The 13,065-nt window shown below is 41.5% G+C and overlaps 1 protein-coding gene across 6 annotated transcripts in view; it reads left to right on the forward strand.

Annotated features, from left to right (window-relative positions):
• PAK3 (p21 (RAC1) activated kinase 3) overlaps positions 1-13,065 on the forward strand; it is a 247,338-nt gene that overhangs the window by 37,656 nt on the left and 196,617 nt on the right. Inside the window, exon 1 of one of the 6 annotated variants that reach the window (XM_080624608.1) lies at positions 3,264-3,353. The exons of the other annotated variants lie outside the window; for them this stretch is intronic. The gene's annotated coding sequence lies outside the window, so the exon portion shown is untranslated. Of the gene's footprint in view, positions 1-3,263; positions 3,354-13,065 lie in introns of those variants that run through there. 6 annotated transcript variants of the gene reach the window in all.

The raw sequence follows: 13,065 nt of genomic DNA on the forward strand, positions 1-13,065 counted from the left end.
TATTTGACTAAGGAGTCAGCTAATACAGTGTCGTAAGGGGCTAAGTGTTTGCTCAGCATGCAAGAGGGCTTTGACAAATGTAAAGAAGGGATCATGGAGTCAGTCATGGCTCTTCATAATGCAAAAGCAAATTATCAAATGGATACCTGACACCAAATGGGGAGAGAGAATTTGGGTGTCTAATCGACACATGCACAATCTGTTTAACATTGGAAGTGTGAAGTTCTACTTGAGGCAAAAATGATTGTGGTATGTAAGGAATGCAGATGTTTATCTATATATCATTGCCAGTGGGCCTTCTCACAGTCCTCCTAATAACTGTGCTGCAAAAAGAGCTTTTGGACTTTTCCAAAACAAATCTGACCTTCCCATCACTCCCACTTCAATGGGCTTTGTACAAAAGAAGACCTGTGAAAAAGTAGCTGCGGCACAATATGGATGTTAGGAAATGGCCACAGCACATTATTTTATAGCTGAAGATTGGGGGAGGAAAATTTCATTTGGAGGTAATATAATTCACTCACAAATTATTCACACTAGGCCACTAATGCCTGCAGTGCTGCTGAGTCTGCCAGCATTATATCAGGTGCTGACAACTGGTCCCTGGAGCACGGACACACGCAATGCCTGTTTCCTGCTCGTAGGTTGAATTGAAGAAGCTGCAATATTTTACTTTACTGGTTGCTTTTCTGTGCCCACAAATGCCAGCAGCCGTCACTGGGACATTTGGGGAATGAAGGAAATGTGGCACATGTTCACAAATGAAATGGAAGGTGAATCATAACCTTCATTAAGCAGTGGTCCAGGTAAGGACGATGTAGGTGTATTTTCAGATTCATCTACCATTATAAAGGGTGGGTTTCTGATCAACCTGAGGGTTGATTTCTGCTCAGTGTCAATCTCAGTAGCAATAATCATCAGGAATTCCAAACCCATGAAATCCACACCTGTCCTCCAGGTTTACTCTGTTAGAACTGTGTGTAGAGTTTGCCTTGAAGGCTGTGATAAAAGGACAGATCCACAATGCTTCTATGTGAACGTTGTGGGGAAGTGTCTCAGTGTCATCCTTTGCCAAGCTGTCACTCCATTGGAAGGAATCCTTGTAAATGGGTTTTATTTCTTTGAATCAGTCACATCTTCCTTAAGATGTCAGAGAGTGGAACCATTTGGTGTCCCCTCCTGGGGTTATACTTTACAGCCTCCTGGGCAATAATCTCCATCTCTGACACTTTGTCTTGTAGCAATTGTGAGGAGAAGGGACAAAATTCTCAGCTAGCAGGCCCAAGGAGCTTAAAAATGTTGTCATCCTGAATGATTTCAACCCGTCAGCCTGTCAGAGGAGTGTTTAACCTCCTGTTTTCCTTCCCCTCTTTGAATGACTGTTTGCTTCTGCTTCCCCCTCCCCACCTGCCTGCAGCGAAGAAAATCTGTCAGGTTCTGCTGGAGCTGCTCTCCTTTAATACTCAGCCTGCACAGCCTGCACATGAAAGGTGACCAACCTTGACCTTCACAATAATACAATTAATACTGGCTTTCTGTGGTAATCCCACTTCACTTTGCTGGTCGGCCTTGCACCATCCCCAGCTGTTATGATATGTAAACCAAAATATCAAGATGTTATTGTTAAGAAGAGTGGCCAAGCTTTAGCTATTCAAATGCATATTTAGTTGCGTGTGAGAGGATAGATTCTTATATAGAAGTTTCCACAGAAACTGCTGGATACTCAAGGGTTCTGGAAATCAGGCCCCTCATCAGTATGGAAACAGGCACTTTGTTAGAGCTGAAAAATGACAAAAGCTAATATTAGAATTTCCCCATGGGGTCCTCCCTGGGCTGCAGGTGGAGATCTGCTCCACCATGGACCTCCATGGGCTACAGGGACACAGACTGACTCACCATGGGCTGCACTGCAGGCTGCAGGAGAACCTCTGCTCTGGTGCCTGGAGCACCTCGTCCCTCCTTCTCTGACCTTGGGGTCTGTAAGGCTGTTTCTCTCACATATACTCACTCATCTCTCCTGGTTGCTCTTGGGCAGCAGTTTCAACCTCCTTCTTGAATGCATCATTCCAGAGGCGCTACCATTGTTCCTGATGGGCTCAGCCTTGGCCAGTGGTGGGTCCATCTTGGATCCAACTGTCATTGACTCTGTCAGACATGGGGGAAGCTTCTGGCATCTTCTCACAGAAGCCACCCCTGTAGTCCCTCACTACCAAAAGTTTGCCATGCAAACCCAATACAGCTCTCTTTAAAGATGTCTCTGCCTTTTGACACTGTAAGAAGAATGCTTTGCCTTGGCATCAGGTATGTCAGAGCTGTTATGGGAGAGCTAACTTCTCTCATCTTGTCTGTGAGGCATGCAGCTCTTTTTGAGGGCCAGGGGCTTCTCATCCAAGTAACCTATACTGGTGCAGTGGGAACATTAGTAGGCTGTAAGCATCCAAAGAGTAAGGCTGCATATGGATCATCTCTCAAGACAGAAAGGGTGATGGTTTACTGGAGTGTATGTTGAGATACATAAATTCCCAGCTTAGTTACCCTGTTCTCTACCTTCATTAAAGATTTAGACTCTTAGAGCTGAGCGAAGCTGATAACATGAAGTGCATTGCACCCATTTACAGTACGTATGCAGCCCCATGATGAGGCAGGACATGAACGCTCCTCCATGGATACTGAAGAGTACCAATAAAATTGTTCTTTCTGGAGTACACAGGCATATGCTTACACATAGGGTGAACAAGCCTGTGGGCTTCAGACTTAATGCACTTTCTGGGCCTAACCTCCTTTTTATACTGTTGTCAGGGAGCAGCTTGCAGGGGTTTACTGCTGCCTGCAGATGTGAAGGGAATATGTATTGCCTGGCTTCTCTGGCCATGCTTCCTGTGCACTCTGCTTCCCAAGAAGGGAACCTCCACATTCTACCCAGTGGACCATGGTAAAAATGAGCAGAGTATACCTGGTGTTCATGATCTCCTCCTCTGCAGTATTTCTAGCAAATTGGGCACCTGAATTCCTAAAGGGCTGGGATATTCTAGATATAATTGCCAGATATGGGGGGTTCACAGGATGTCCAGCATAATCAATGCCCAGGGGAAAGCCAAGAGAACAGCTGGAGTCTTGCTCAGAGTGGGAGAGCTCTGTTGTGTGAAAGGTAATGGAAAACTTTACTGTTCTGTTTTGGTGCTGAGTAACTTGATCTGTGTGGTTATTTTTATTCTTTTGTGTTTACATTCTTAGTACCCTTCTCTGATTTTCAGACACATATTGTACTTTCTCCTTCTATCTCCTATGAGCTCCTGGACAGAATTCTGCTGAAACCCCTTCCGTCTAAAAACACAGACAAACGCAGATTAAAGGTATGTGCTCTTGCAAGAGAGTCTGTATTCACACTGCCACTCTCTGGATTGAGATTGCTGTGGTTTATGTATGTGCAGCTGCTTTCTAATTAAAGCCCACATCTGCCCCGGCTTTAATGCCAGTCAACTGTAGTGAAGCCATTAACCCTCTCTGTTACTTCCACCTTTTGTCCTATGGGCACGTGAAAGGACAAGTGGGTTGAGGAATGAAAACCCTAAAGCATGGTTCTCAGTCTTGCTGGGTTTATGCTCAGTACATCTGAAGAGGTAGGGACATGGAAGCCAGGTCTCTGTGTTCCCTCAATTGTGGTGACATTCTGGTTTTAGTCTAATTGAAGACACACTCAAGGCCGGGCTGCAATCCTTCATCCTGCTGCTCAAAGACTTCCTACATTGTTGTGTCTGCTCGCAGTCCATGTAGTTGCTTACTGCGCCTGACAGGCCCCTTCTGGGAAGGACATGCATTTGTTGTGTAAAGAGGGTTACTCTGTCATCCATCCACCCAAAGGATCCCCTGTGTCAAGGGAAGGAATCCTTAGTAATTTCTCCCTTGCTTTGTGTTGCTTCAGCTGGAGAGCCCTCTGGTCTGGCTCTGGAAACTGCAGAGTCTCCCATCCAGCTTGTAGAATTCAGGAGGCTGTGTCATCCAGCAGGGATTTTTGTATGATTCCTCTAAATGATAGATGAGATAAATGAGGACAGATGAAAGGTTTGCCTCATTTCCTTGTGACCGAGCAATAAAACAGGGAATATGAATTAAAAAAAACCCAAACAAACACCAAAAAGAAACGTAAGGGAAGTTTGACCTCTTTGACTCTTGGAGCACTGTTTAGACTTTCAAACCTGAATCAGCCCAAGTTTGTGGCTTATTATGCAGGCTGCTCTTGATAACTTCTGAAACTTCATCCAAATGAACTATTCAGATCCTGGGTGGAGTAACATTAATGGTGATGTAACAGACCTGAGGTCAGTGCATCTCCTCCCAGTGTGTGGTCTGTGAATAATACGTGGGCCTGTGGGTCCCAGAAGCAGTGATCTCTGTGTGAAAGAATTTGAAATGAAGGGTAGCTGTATCACAGTTAATACTGTGATTTCCTCAAAGAATCCATTCACTGCACAGGAGGAAGGAATAGGCCTGTTCAACATTTGTCTTTGAAAGAACACTCAGAAGTGGAGGGGCTCTGACTGAAGTTGGGTACACCTGAAGAAAGTCTCCATCTGAAACAAATGCCTGCAAAACAAACTGAAGTCAATGTGTGATGCAGGTGGCTGAGGGTTTCTGAAGTCACAACATTTTTGTCTTGATGCCTACAAATGGGATTAATTGTAATGTGAGCAGTGACAATCACACAGTGTGAGAGGGTATTGAACAATCTCTTCTCTCTAAGCATGACTTTAAGAGTGTTGGTTTAGATGGTGCAAATTTTAAGGCATTAGCCCTGGTGGGTTTTTCCCTCACTTGACAAATGTACTGCATAGCAATGAATGGCTAATGAGAGTTTTAAGGGGAAACTAGTGGGATATTTTTTAACCAAACAGAAGTTTAACCTTCCTGTGTATGTTCTGTTCTCTAAAGCACTGTGCAGATTTGAAATGTTAAGTACCAAAGTTTAATGGAGAAGTTCTAAATCTCTCTAGATCTCTCTGTGTAATGCTGTCTCTTCCTATGTACAGCAGAATGATTGGTATGAAGATCTTATTCTGTGGTTTTATTTATATCCTGTAGTTTCAGGTTGTGAACTTCATATGTAAAAATTGTTCTCGACTGATGTGGTTGAGGTGAAGCCTGTGGATTGATTCAGACTCACAGTGGCCTGTTGGATGTAGATATGTCTTTATGGATTTTCAGATGGACATTTACCAAATGTCTTAAATGGAGAAGTTTTTTATTTGCATCAGCATAACCACCCTTGCTTATGCCATGGCCTGCGGAGGAGTTCAGATGGAACCAGGGCACCACCTTGACAAAGCTTAATGAAAGAAGCAGTGAAGATACTCTGCAGCACCCTTCAAAGCTTCAGAATAACTGCTTCCCATATGCTTCTTGATGGCAAATGGATGTTTTAAGATAAATACCGTCATATAAATTCGTATTTGTCAGTAGGTCCCCTGCGAGCCATCGGCCAAGTTTTGTTACCACACACTGATGCTGTTACCGAGGGGTAACAGCATCTAAAGACTCCAGCCACTGGCAGGCAGATGACTCATTTTGGACTGCTATTATGTTCCTTTTTGTTAGCAGAAAGAATCTTTTACCAGAGGATGTTTCTATTTGCTTTTATCTCAGGTATATGCCTCATATGTGCCTTTGTGTGCATCTGTGTATATGTTTGCTTGTGTCTAGAGTCCACTATATTTATTCAAGAACAGTACTGAGCTCTTCAAATATGTGTAGGAATTGAGCGTTAACAAACCTTGCTGCATAGAAGATGTGATTGTTTGCTGGGTTAGAATTTGTAAAAAGAGAGATTAGCTCACTAGAAACATCTTTAGGGACAGTGTTTCAAGGCTATTCTCTCTAAGAAGAGATTGGTAAAGGTGATACAGTCAAGAGAGAGAACTAGATCTGGAGAACGATTCTCAAGAGCTTTTTAATTGTCATTTGTATGCTCAGTCCTGAAAATTCCTGGGTTTTTTCACCAGTTGCTATTGGAATAATAAATATCACAATTGGATTTCAATTGGAAACTTAGAGGAAGAAAGAAAATAAATAGCCTTTGAGCTACCCACTGTGGCTTGGGCAAGAAAACTCATGATTTTGAAGGCCAAAAAGAGACCTTGAGACATTCTTGCTGTGGATGAAAACTGGCTGATAGTTCTCATGAGCAGTCTCTTTTCTTCCCATAAGCTCATCATTCCTTGATTTGTTCAACTGACATTATCTGTTATGTTTTGATTTGGAACTGAATTGTATAAGCATGTTTTCAGAGATGAAGAGCATACATTTTCCTGTGTTCTCCCTGGTCTGGTGATAGATACGATGCACATTAATCATGAAAATCTAATAATCAAATGCAGTTTTTTCTCTTAGCTTTAAAAATTCATAATATGCCTTCTGAGTTAGGAATTTATACAAGAAAAATGACCTTAGCTATCTCTAAGGACATGTCTGAATAAGCATGGTTTATATATCATAAAAATTTCAGCACCTCTTCTATATATTGATATTTGACATGGACTGAACTGGCAGCAAGTGCATGTCATTTTTAGAGGTATGATGGATTAGTCTGACTTGTTCTGTTTTATTAAAATTATACAGTAATGCTGAGTTACTGCAATAAAGGTAGATTACACCCTAGAGGGAAGAATCACCTTTATTCCATTGGTGACTGTGCAATTAAAACCACATTGGAGTGATCATATCACTTTGATTCACTGATGTAATCTTTGGACAAGGCCCTTCTCTTGAACATGCAGGCCTATGTCCTAATGGCCAAGTTTGTGTACCGTTTTACTGTGGTAACTAAAACGTACCTCTGTCAATTGTCATTTTTTGAGTCTTTCTCTGTTCAGTAACTACATTTCCAGCCACTGTTCCTTGTGAAACTGAAAAAGAGAAAGCAATCTGCCTTCTCTCCAAATAGATGCAACTCACAACCAGCAGTTTTTACTGATTTCTGTTTGAATGGCAGAGTAAAAACAAGTTTTGGGGAAGAGCCTCAAAACCACACCTGCAACCTCAGTGAAGGGTCACTAACTGGAAAGGACTTAGGTCCTTATAATGACCAGGTTTTCATTGTACAGCAGCCTTTGAGAGTTTGCTACTGTCAGACTGAAAGCACAGAGCTGCCTCTGCCCTAGCTCCTGACATTTAGAGGGAGGGGAGTCAGTGATGAATAAGGAGATGGATAAAAAGTACAACAGCAAGTGGTTTCCGTTTCTTATTAGGTAACAACCAGTTCAGCACCTGTAGTCACTCTGTATTTGCATAAAGGTAGGTTTCATATTGTAGTAATTAAAACTGTTCTTAAACAAGGAGTGAGTATGACTGGCAGTTTGGAAGACTTCTGACCTGCTACAGCAATAACAAAAGCCTGTGGGAAAGTGAGAGTCTGTCGCTTACCTCTTCCCTGTGGATTTTTGATAATGAATACACTGGTGCATATCGAATGCATAGTTTGAGACCTCGTATCTTTTGGGGTTGTAATGTGTTTTGGGGAACAAAGGTTGCTAGAAATTTCTGATGCTTTAACTGACTCAATTCAGTGGAAGTGTTGCTGGCATTGATTTTTTTGACTATTGAAAGCAATTGTGAAGACTTTCTCCAAGTCACGTTTTCAACTTTCAAAAGCTCACTGTTGCTTTTGCTTCAAGTCTTGCCTCTTTATTGCAGATTATCAAATTGTAAATGCAATCTGTCCAGCAGGAAATGCACCCAACTGAAAATATTGCAGAGATTTTCTTTTCTCTGGCCTTGAGCTGGCATGGAAGTGAATCCTGACTCTGTAGAACATACAGAAATAGCTAATGCTTTTCAAGGAGTTTTAGGATTTCTTTTCCTAAAGCTTCAGCTGATAGAAGAATTTGATTCTGCAGAATCCTGGTTTTCAGAAGAAGTTCTTGAGCCCCTTGTGAGAAAAGCTCAGAAACACAAAGCTCAAAGACTTAAAATCTGTTTCAAAAAAGGCCAAAGTAGATTAAAAAGAGTATTCTCATGTGGCTCAATCTTTAGGGAAGGAGAAGTTGATTTATTTTTCAAATAATCAGTCTCTAATACCCCTCACACTTGATTATTATTAATTATATCCCTTCTGAAATGTAAGAGACACTCAAAATGCAGCAGAATGCAACCAGTCCCTACGAAAACGTGTTGGCTGCACAAAAAAATGTCTGCATATATTGCCACCAGTAGTTGCTTCCGTGGAACAGGGCTGACTCACAGAGTTGAGACACCTTCTTGCAGCTGCTGAACACAAAGGCATCCATCCCCACAACACTGCTACTTCTTATGGGATTCTTCCAGTGCAATCAGTGCCAAGAGCCAAATAAGAGTTCTTTCCTTGTAGCCTTTAATTGAGCTAAGCTGTCTTTGATTCAAGAGCTAGTTTTGCCTGAGCAATGAGTGCAGAACTAGGCCATACAGATAGTTTCAGTATAGATCAAAAGATTATTGTGTGTAGGTATTAACAACTAACATTATTGATATTAATGAAGAGACAGGCTGTGCTTACCATCTGCAGATGTTGGAGTGGGCGGATAAGATTTGGGTTTTAGGGAATTGGAAACAACTTGATTTTTTTTTCCATTTGGTTAATTATGAAATGATTCTTAAACCAGATAACAGTGACTAATTTGGCCAATGAATTTAATGGGATGAAAGGCAAGTGCAGAAACAAAGCAAACAAAGAAAGGAGAAAAACAAACAATACAGGAGCTTTAGCTTGTATTTAATGATGTGTAATTGCTGTTGGTATCAGAAGGAAACTTTTTTCCATAACTAATAAGGGCATTTTTCAGTTTTAGATGTTCAAATTTCAATCAGCATTTGAACACATGATAAATATCCATGGCAGAGATTGTTCCTGACTTGTACAAGGTTTAGAATGCTTATGTATCCTGCATCAGCCAATAAATGTATGGTTCAAAGGAGGAAATGTATCTATGGTGTTACCTGGCTTATCACACAACTAATTATTTAATATTTGCTGTTCATGGGCTGGTTTAAGTTTTTAATACAAAACCCAAATATTCCTGTTGTGTTTCATTGGGGGACTTGCCCAGTTTTGGTGAGTGTTTCTTTCTGCAGCCTGCTGCTGTGAGCAGACTCTTCAGTATGTTCTTTACGTGCTGTGGCACTGTTGCTTTCTTGACATTTTACTTGCTGTAAAGAACAAAACTGTCCCAACCTAAGGAGCAGCCCTGTCAGCACTGACTGGTGCTTTAGCAAGGTCTGTTTCTAAAGGGAAGGCTGACTGAGTTTTCTTGGTGTTACAGGTCATGTACCATCAAACTTGGATGAGAGCAGATTTGTTTAAACACAGGTTAAGAAGAAGAGCTGATTTGTGGCAGGTTTGGGCACACAGGGAAAATTTATTGTTATAGTCCTTTATGGGAGATTTTTGGAGAGCACAGTCCAATTGTCTTCATTCTCTGTAATTCCTCTTCCGTCATCAGTCCCTCATCTGTTCTGCACAACTTCTTTTCAGTTCTCTTGTCTTCTCTTAGGTTAGTTATCTGCTTTCTTTTTCTCCATCCTAGATCTTACTGTGACCACGCATCCTTGGGTAGGAAGGACACCACTTGTTGAATCCAAGTCTTGTCTTGCTGTTTTCTGCAGGAAAGAACCGGTGCTATGGGAACAGGGTAGGATGTTCTGCAAGGAGCCCTTCTTCTTCCAGAAGTGCCAGTAAAACCCAGTTTAGTTAGGCTTTTCATGGTCAGTGCAACATGTAGAGGCACTTGTTTTCACCTCTTAAGCCTCAGATTGTGTCCAGGGCTTTTCTCTCCTCATGTTCAATGGTGAATTACCTCAGTACTTCCCATTGTCCAAGTATACAGCTTGGTTTATTCAGGAATCAGCACTAACAGACTCTGCAGAGGAACAGGCTCAGGGAGAAGAGCGAACACAGCACGACCAGTGCTGTAACTACAGCTAGTAGTGTGACTGCAAGGAAAAAGCTGCTCTGTCCATATTCTGAGCTAAGCTGAGAGACCCGGGCTAGGAGCAAGGGCTGAACCAGAGTACACAAGAGCTCTTTCCTTCTCAGTCTGCACAGCCAAAGGAGATGTCACAAAGATGAAGTGACTTGCTTGAGGCTCCACAGAAAGCCAGTGGCAGTACTGGATCTCCTGAGGCAAATGGGTGCTTATGCTTCGAGCTGCAGAGCTGCTCCATAGGCCTTTAGCTCATTACATAATGTTGGTCTTATTAGCGAGGACTGTTTTCATCCAAGCAGAGCCAATGAACCTTAGGCTGCTTCGGGGAGGAGGGATGCATTACATGATAATTACAGGATGCTAGAGCTGTCCAAGAACATTTTAAGTCGAATGTATTTGATATTATGCAGATATAAAAAGACTGCAGGTGGCTGCTCTCTCAGCTTCACCTCTTGACTTTTGGACTGTGCCTCTACAGAGGATTTTCAAACACTTCTATGTCGGGACAACAGATAATGGAAGGCTGCCCAGATACAACTTGTGTCCCACTGGGAGGAGAAGAAATGACCATCTTCATGTTCAGCTTCTCTGTGCATGAGGATTTCATTTTGGCCAACAGAAAAGAAATAAACAAAAGAGGTGCACTTTCAGTAAAAGCTCCTACTTAAACAGCTTGTGAGAACAAAGAGTTTCAAGCAGTATCAGTAATGAGCAAGAAACTACTGATTGACTGTAGAAGACAAATTGCATAGAGGAATTTGTAGTTGACCTACCTAAAAAGGCACATATTAGTCATTAGGTTTGATTTTCTTTTAGTACTGCTAGAGGGGTGGGACTGGGAAAAACTGTTTTGCATTGCCTTTTACTAAGGGATGAATCTCATGAGTTGTGTTTGCTTTTATCATACTTTACGGCAGGGATACATTGAAGTTTTATATGAAAACTTCTCATATTGGACTAGTCCAGTCTAGACATTGCTTTCAGTAGGCATTGGAAAGCTCTGGAATATTTTCCAGCAAGCTTTCTTTCATCACTGGTGAACTTGGACAGCAGACAAATGAAATGGATGAAAAATATGGATTTAGATCAGGGCATGGAAGAAAGGGATCTCGGTGCAATAGCCTGTCACCAAGAGAGTTCCTTTTGAAGTACTTATGTTTTTAGAAAATCCTTCACTTGCTGTAAAATGTATTATTAGTGAGAAGCTTCAAAGCAAAAACATTCTTCCCTCCCACTTTTGATTATTAGATAAAGAAGGGATTCTTCCCATAATCATATGGTTAAACTGATTATGTAAAATAGCCTTTTAGCAATTAATACTTGAGTGAAAGCCTGCTGTCAAGTGAAACGGGAATGGATCTTTGTTACACTATCAGGTTTCATCAAAAGGCTGTTTAACCAAGCTTTTTCTGTACAAACAAACCAATAAAACACAAGTGTGAAAACCTCATCATTTTAGGACTTTTCTGCTGTGGAATATCAGCCTCTTTGCTGGTACTGGGGCAGATTTGTCTATAATTCCAACTCTTTTCTCTTGGAATATTTTAACATAATCAGTGCTTTTGCACTGTGATCATAAGGTTTCATTATTTGTTTTAAAGCTGTTAAAAGAGAGAGTGGTACTTTGGCATGGATTCGCAGAGAGCTTTGATGAGTTCCAGAAAAGTGACTGTTATACAAATACAAGGAATGAAAAGAACTTGTTATCTTTAACAAGAGCTTGATTGGATGTAATAAAAGTTCCTTGTTAATTTACTGAAGTTAGCAGCTATGCTGGTAATGAATTTATAATCAACAACATTTGATCTTCTGCGGAAGCTTTTGCCCCTTTCTCCCCCACCCCCCAAAATGTTTCTGGAGAGAGTCCAGACAATTTCCTTTAATAGGGATTAAAACTTTAAAGGAGTGTTGCTTTATAGTGACCCTTTTTGGCAGTTTATCAGAACACTTATGCAGCTGGTAAATGTAACTACAAAATGCTGTGGAGGGATGACTATTTTTCCTTAAACAGTCTCTCCTCTCCCCTCCCTGCCACGGGCAGCACATTGTTTACAGCAACACTGACAAAATAAAGAATCACAAAAATGAGTTACGTGAACAGGAAAGCTTTGATTCTATGGGAATAGCTCCAAAAATGTCTTTTGTGTAATGCGTGTTAAATGAAGTCATTATCCCAGAACTTTGAAATAATTCTACCCAAATAGACATAACCTGTTTTTTTAAGTCATTATGTTACAATTAAGAGTTCTGAGAAACTGTCTGTGTTTTCAATGTGAATTAGGGCTGATGTTCACATGCGCGCTCACACAAAAGGCTGCCAAAGCGTTGTGCTGCACTTAGAGAGGAGTTTTCCTGGACTCGTTTTGGTTTTACAGTCCTTTTACGAACTTGGATCGGTGGAATTCAGTGTTTTAGCACGAGGAGCTGCAGCTCTGCTGTTGTTTTGTTAATTTTTTCAAAGTCTCTCAATCACCTCAATATTCCCTTAGTCCCAACTCCTGCCAAGTACTGTCCTGGTCTGCAGGGAGAACACCAATGGCATAGCGACAGATGGACAGGGCAGACAGACGGCCCATATAATCCATCCTATGCTGGTTTTATAAGTCTATAAAAATGCAGTAAAGAAAAGGGTCTCATTAGGTAGAGGCAGGGGGCTGATCGATTTGCAGGCCACACTCAGTTTATAGCTGCCTTCTGTGTGAAAGTCCACCTTACCGTGTGAGTTCACCCTGTTTGCCGTGCCTTGTTTAGTTAGACTTAATTTACCTCAGGTAGCGTTGAGCATTATTCATGTTTTTTGTGGTGACTTTTACCCCAATTTGGCACCTAGGAATGGACTCGCTCTCATTTTACTCTGCAGAAATAAAACCCTTAAGCCAGAGGTCAGGAGAAAAGCTGAGTGAAATACCAAGTGTGGGATGTCTGAGAAGGCAGGAGCTGTTAATTGAAAGGGAAACTTAATACTGTCAGATCTCTCCTTTCAACTCACGTGTGTTTTTCTGCATTGCAACAAACACCACCTCCAAGTATTGAAAGAGGCCAAAGGAAAAATACTTTGTACATAATCAGTCTCATTGATCCTTAGAACAATCCATTTTATCTTTTGCTGTGGGAG

This window comes from Psittacula echo, assembly GCF_963264785.1.
Source record: "Psittacula echo genome assembly, chromosome: 8".
NCBI classification, from domain to species: Eukaryota; Metazoa; Chordata; class Aves; order Psittaciformes; family Psittacidae; genus Psittacula; species Psittacula echo.